The 7,232-nt window shown below is 39.7% G+C and overlaps 1 pseudogene; it reads left to right on the top strand.

Annotated features, from left to right (window-relative positions):
- Nucleotides 1-2,586: 2,586 nt before the first annotated feature.
- On the top strand, nucleotides 2,587-3,288 carry LOC101144657 (replication factor C subunit 3-like; annotated as a pseudogene).
- Nucleotides 3,289-7,232: the final 3,944 nt, after the last annotated feature.

Below are 7,232 nucleotides of genomic sequence, written 5' to 3'. Positions count from 1 at the left end.
TTATCAGAAGGAGAAAGGGATACTGTTATAATGGGGACAGGGAAAATATATTTGGTACTCAGTGTACTTGGGCACCTTTCAGCTATAACCTTGCCAAATTTTCTTGGCAAATGAACAAGTGTAACAGCCTTGGCCTAAGAAGCCTGTGTGACCAGGGACTCAAGTTTCTTAGGCATGTGGGGGTGGATCACGCCACAAGGTAAACCACTGAGACAAGCAGATGTGTTGGTTGAGGATGAAGGGAATCCAGAATGAAAGTAAAGGAGAGACACACAATGAGTGTCAGTTGTGACTTCAAGACCAACTATAGTAGCAAGGGCCATATATTTTCCTGCTAATCTTCTTTATCTAAGTTTTCCCTAGAAAGAGAGGCTTACTGGGATCCTTCAGTAACTGTTCCCAGAATTGACTTGAAGAATTGTATCCTCGTATCGCAAGGGGTGGACTATAGAAGACACCCAGGTTGTCAGGACTGAAGGATTTATTTTCCCAAATGCTGGGAGTGCTTCCAGCAGACAGCTCTTATCTACTAGCCTTCTTTGGAAAGTGCCTAAACTCAGGAGAGCTGCTTTGCCCATGGTTATAGCTGGTGCCCTGGCTTGCCTTTGGGACTTCTTGAAAAGTTGGGAATTCACATTTCTCTGGTAAGCTCCAGTGATGAGGACTGAGTTTTTTGTTTGACCACAGATACCTGAACTTGGAATTTTACATTGGTCAAAAGCACATGTCCTCCCACCATACTCCCCCATCCTCGAAGAGCATTCCTCATGTTTTTTTAGCTCATCACTAGTCCTCCCAAATCAGTTCTCTCTAGGTCTCATCACGATCACCTACATCTGGGATCTCCTTTTGTGGTTCAGCCTGCTTTACTTACTTATCTTCTATTACTACTTTGATCTTACAACTGGGACTTGGGTAGGTAAGCCAAAAATAAAACTCTAAGGCCCCCAACCATCTGAATGGACCCCTCCTTTCAGGCAAGGACATTCCAAAGTTAACCTGAAAATCTTAGTTCAGACCATCATGGGAAGGGGGGTCAGATATGCCTCATTATACCTTCCTCCTTTTTGTAATTCAGGAAAAGCTGAACAGTGTTAACATCAACACGGACTTTAAGTCTAATAAAAACATTTACAATCTCTTCTCTCTGAAGCCTGATACCTGGAGGCTTCATCTGCATGATAAAACCTAGGTCTTCAAGACCACTTATTCTAAACCAGACATTCCTTTCTGTTGATAATAACGCTTTCAACCAAATGCCAATCAGAAAATTTTGAAATCTACCTATGACCTGGAAACCCCAACTTAGAGTTGTCCCACACTTCCAGATCAAACCAGTGTAAATTTTACATGAATTGACTGATGTATTATGTCTCCCTAAGTCGTATAAAAACAAGCTATTCCCCAGCCATCTTAGGCACATGTCAGAATCTCCAGAGGCTGTATCTTGGATGTGTCCTTAACCTCACCAAAATAAACTTTCTAAATTGATTGAGACCTGTCTCAGATACTTTTGGGTTCACAGGTGTAAGTGGAGTGAAGACTAACTTCCTTTCTCTCACAGGCCATATGAATCTTGGTATCTAGGATGAGGCTGGGGAGGTGTTTTCACATGAGAACTAGGGCATGTCTCCCTAAGAAATTGGCCATCTCCAGGAATCCCAAAGAAATAACCTTTGCTATATGGTGATTTGCAGACCAATAGTGTTAAGGAGAGAAGATACATCCCTCTAAGCTGTAATCATCACAAAGCAAGCTATAATTTTAGAAATTGACACTTGGAAGGTATTATATGTTAACAATTACAGTCAGGAAACTGGTGGTCAGAATGGAATGAAAGCAAAGAAGAATTAGTTAGAAGACAAATGGGATTTAGGTGGGATTTGGACTCTGCAGAAAATCTCATGGCTGCCAGATTCAGCTAGAAAAGCTCATTATCAGTGTTTAACTTATTTTTTCTAGTGCTAGCATATGTCCCCTAGTTTCCTTTGTAGTCACACCTTGAAGTGGAAGTGCCCTTTTTTTTGTTTGAGACGGAGTCTCGCTCTGTCGCCCAGGCTGGAGTGCGGTGGCGCCATCTCGGCTCACTGCAAGCTCTGCCTCCTGGGTTCACGTCATTCTCCTGCCTCAGCCTCCTGAGTAGCTGGGACTACAGGCGCCCACCACCACACGCGGCTAATTTTTTTTTTTTTTTTGTATTTTTTTAGTGGAGCCAGGGTTTCACCGTGTTAGTCAGGATGGTCTCGATCTCCTGACCTTGTGATCCGCCTGCCTCGGCCTCCCAAAGTGCTGGGATTACAGGCGTGAGCCACCACACTTGGCCAGAAGTGCCCTTTAAGTCAACAGTCTCACCTTTCAGGGCAGGCAGATACGAGATATTACAAATATATTGTAACTCTGTGGAGTTAAAGTTGACTTCAGAATACAAACTTCATGTACCAAAGTAGCATTAAGTTTTCTCTCTTCAGAAATGCAAATCAAAACCACAATGAGATACCATCTCACACTGGCCGGAATGGTTATTATTAAAAAGACAGACATGTATGTGGGACTTTCATTTATCAGACCCCAGGAACTCAAGCTTTCATGAGCCTCTGGGTGGACAAGTACCAGCCCTAATCCTTGGGATGGATGGAGTATCACAGGGAGCAGGCAGCCCAGCTATACAACCTGGTGCAGGGTGGTGAGTTTCCTCACCTTTAAGTGTATGGACCATCAGGTTCTGGAAAAAAGACAAGTGCTATGTGTGTTCTACATCAACTTTATGGTGTTGGAGTGGAAAAATTGAGAATTAAATATCAGACCATCAGGACTCCATCTAAAAAATTTGAAATTAGCACCATTGCAAGTAATTACCACCTTGAAGTTAATCCTAGTGATGCTGGAAATATGATGAGGTAGTAATTCAGAAGATGTTGAAAACAGTGGCTCAGTCACAGCAACTTGAAACAAACTGTCAGATATTTTAAAATGGTATTATTGACAGAAGTTGACAAACTCATTAAAGATGCTCAACATGCCTTGTAAAGAACCATGGAAAAGTATATGTCCACCTGCAGATTGATCTTGTGCTACAGTTCTACATCTAATGTGATACTACCTATTTGTAGTAGGTGCTTGGCAGTTGCTGTGCCTGCTCCCAGCATTGGAGATATTTACCATGTGTTATTTACTGTGTACAAGAAGGAAGATCTGAATCTTCCTTCACAACTTACTCACAGACTTGCAGAGAAGTCCTGCAGAAATCTCACAAAAGCCCTGCTTATGTGTGAAGTAGGATATCACTAGAGACCTCATGGACATTAAAAGGATGATAAGAAAATATTATAAATAAGTCTAATCATATAAATTTGACAATTTAGATGAAATAGAGATTCCTTAAAAGCCACAAACTGCTGAACTCACTGAAAAAATATATATAATATATAATTAGTAAGTATATGTGTGTGTAACTTATATATTAAACCATTTCTATTGAAGAAATTGCATTACTAGTAAACAGAAAAATCAGAAAGTCCTGAAAAAGAAAACTTTCTGTTCAGATGGTTTCACTGGCAGTGTAGAAAAGGCAAAATCTGCAAGATTGGTAAAGAAAAATTCCCTAGAGAAACCTGAGAAAAACAAGCAATGGAGAAAGGATTCCCTATTTAATAAATGGTGCTGGGAAAGCTGGCTAGCCATATGTAGAAAGCTGAAACTGGATCCCTTCCTTACACCTTATACAAAAATTAATTCAAGATGGATTAAAGACTTAAACGTTAGACCTAAAACCATAAAAACCCTAGAAGAAAACCTAGGCATTACCATTCAGGACATAGGCGTGGGCAAGGACTTCATGTCTAAAACACCAAAAGCAATGGCAACAAAAGCCAAAATTGACAAATGGGATCTAATTAAACTAAAGAGCTTCTGCACAGCAAAAGAAACTACCATCAGGGTGAACAGGCAACCTACAGAATGGGAGAAAATTTTCGCAACCTACTCATCTGACAAAGGGTTAATATCCAGAATCTACAATGAACTCAAACAAATTTACAAGAAAAAAACAAACAACCTCATCAAAAAGTGGGCCAAGGACATGAACAGACACTTCTCAAAAGAAGACATTTATGCAGCCAAAAAACACATGAAAAAATGCTCACCATCACTGGCCATCAGAGAAATGCAAATCAAAACCACAATGAGATACCATCTCACACCAGTTAGAATGGCAATCATTAAAAAGTCAGGAAACAACAGGTGCTGGAGAGGATGTGGAGAAATAGGAACACTTTTACACTGTTGGTGGAACTGTAAACTAGTTCAACCATTGTGGAAGTCAGTGTGGCGATTCCTCAGGGATCTAGAACTAGAAATACCATTTGACCCAGCCATCCCATTACTGGGTATATACCCAAAGGATTATAAATCATGCTGCTATAAAGACACATGCACACGTATGTTTATTGCGGCACTATTCACAATAGCAAAGACTTGGAACCAACCCAAATGTCCAACAATGATAGACTGGATTAAGAAAATGTGGCACATATACACCATGGAATACTATGCAGCCATAAAAAATGATGAGTTCATGTCCTTTGTAGGGACATGGATGAAATTGGAAATCATCATTCTCAGTAAACTATCGCAAGAACAAGAAACCAAACACCGCATGTTCTTACTCATAGGTGGGAATTGAACAATGAGAACACATGGACACAGGAAGGGGAACATCACACTCTGGGGACTGTTGTGGGGTGGGGGGAAGGGGGAGGGATAGCATTAGGAGATATACCTAATGCTAAATGACGAGTTAATGGGTGCGGCACACCAGCATGGCACATGTATACATATGTAAGTAACCTGCACATTGTGCACATGTACCCTAAAACTCAAAGTATAATAATAATAAAATAAAAAAAAAAAAAGAAAATCCCCTAGGCTAGGCGAACTTTTCTTTATTACTTGGTCTACCTCTAAGGTTTATCCAGTCAGGCTTTACAGTGCTGTAGTTAGAGGAGAAGACCTGGAATGCTGGTCCCTGGTGGAGTAAAGGAAGGATCTGTCCACCCAGAGAGCTTAGCCCTTTTTATAGTCCATACTATGAATACTGAGGACCTTGGAATTCCTTTCTCAAGTGAGCCTGAGCTTGCTTCCAGGGTCTCCATGGGTCCCTTTCTGAGTTCATCCGTATACTCATGAGTTGTCCTCAGAAAGTGTAAACAGAGCTTGGACAGGGTTAGAGGTGTTCACACAAACATGCAGAAAGACCTTTGCAGGGCAGAAGGGAGAAGAGAGTGAGAGGAGGGAGACCCAGGCCTCAGCTGGGAGCCAGGGACTGAAGACTGGCTCTCCTCATTAGACCCTTATGTTCTAGTGGGAAATTTCATGGGGTTTGAGAATTCTAAACTTGAACTTGAGAGTCATAAAGGCATATTTTTTAGGGTAGGAAGAGAAAATGCATTTTATTCAGTCATTTGTTAACTTGATGAATGGCTTTTAAATATCTAGGCATAGGGTAAATAGTATTCATTTGTACTCTTGTCTTGGGTCCCACAATGTAAGTACCAGGATGGGTTGGTGAGGGGGCTTTGTTTACTAACAAATTTTGAGCTCCTAGAATAGTCCCTGGCACAGTGGGCACTCAATAATAATTTTGAATGAATGTGTAGATGAATGAATGAGTTTAGTCTTCCTATGATCCCAAGAAGAATTCCAGATATAAAGAAAGTGGCCTAGTTGAGGGTGAAGAATGGGAGGAGGGAGAGGATCAGAAAAAATAACTATTGGGTACCAGGCTTACTACCTGGGTAACGAAATAATCTGTACAACAATACCCCCTACCCATGATGCAAGTTTACCTATATAGCAAACCTGCACATATATCCCTAGACCTAAAATACAAGTTTTTTTTAAATAAGAAAGAAAGTGATACGTGGACATAGAGTGTAGAATAATAGTCATTGGAGACTCAGAAGGTTAAGAGGAGAGAAGATAGGTGAGGGTTGAGAAATTACTTAATGGGTACAATGTACACTATTTCGCCTATAAATATGTTCACATAACAAAACTGCCTTTTTACTCCTTGAATTTATACAGATTATTTAAAAGGCAAATATAAGCATACTTTGTTAAAAAAAGTGGTAATAAGAAGTCACTGACACTTGATAGAAGAATGAATATATAAAGGATGATTTGAGAAGGAAAATCCTTTAGGGTGTTAGACATAAGGAATACGCTCTTATTTGCTCTGATGGACCGTGTAAAACTTAAATCTATGAGGCCATCTCAGAAGAGCCACCTGGGCCCCAGTGGACTGTCACAAGCTGTGTTTCAGGAATACCAATCTTAGTCATTTCCTTGGAACTTGTTAAACCTCTGCCGTGAGCCCCAACCTTGAAGTGATGCAGCAGTGACTCAGACAGCTTCCCTGCCCTCCAGGACGTTATTCAGTATCTGCCTTGTTTGCCAATGAGAGGCTGATTCTCAAAAGAAACTTTGGCTCAAATACGATACCTGAACAAAGAATCTCAGCACTGAAATAACCAATGGTATTCTTAGAAGAAAATAAATTTGAGAACGTAATGTAAGAAGTTGTAGTAGTAGAGCATGTTTGTCTCACGCCGATAAAACTTCTCCATTTACCATTTGAATCTAATTGAAACAGCATTTTCAAAAAATCCAAACTAGTTATGTTCCTGTAACACACAGTCATGGTTATTACTCAATTTCAAGATGAATTATTTTCAACCATTCACTATATCAAGGGGAAAATGCAGCCAACAAGCAATTTAATTATTTAAAAGAACATTGGAGCAACTAAACTTTTTCTACAATTACCACGTGAGTAAAACAGAAGGACAGAAAGTAATGTGTTAACTGTTTGCCATTAAAATGGCTCATTGAGTCTCTAGCAATCATATGGTACAAATAGGACATTTATATAACATGCAAATACAGTGCCCAGAAAAAAATCAGCGGCAAACTTTCACACAGCTCATTGACTTATGGTCTTTAATGAGGAAGCCACAATGGAGCAATTATTTCACTGATAACACATTTATTATTGCTGTAATTTCCTCCTTAGCTCTGTTAACTGTATTATTAAATAAATAGCAATACTCACGATTTCTTTTAAAATGCAACTAACTGCTATGTAAAGAACAGTGAAATACAATATATTTATAAAAAATGAATATTTGTTTACATTGTTTTTGAGTTAAAAAATCTGTCCCTTAAATAAGACAAGC

Source organism: Gorilla gorilla, chromosome 2 (assembly GCF_029281585.2).
Source record: "Gorilla gorilla gorilla isolate KB3781 chromosome 2, NHGRI_mGorGor1-v2.1_pri, whole genome shotgun sequence".
Classification (NCBI taxonomy): Eukaryota; Metazoa; Chordata; class Mammalia; order Primates; family Hominidae; genus Gorilla; species Gorilla gorilla.
This window is presented reverse-complemented; position numbering and strand designations above follow the sequence as displayed.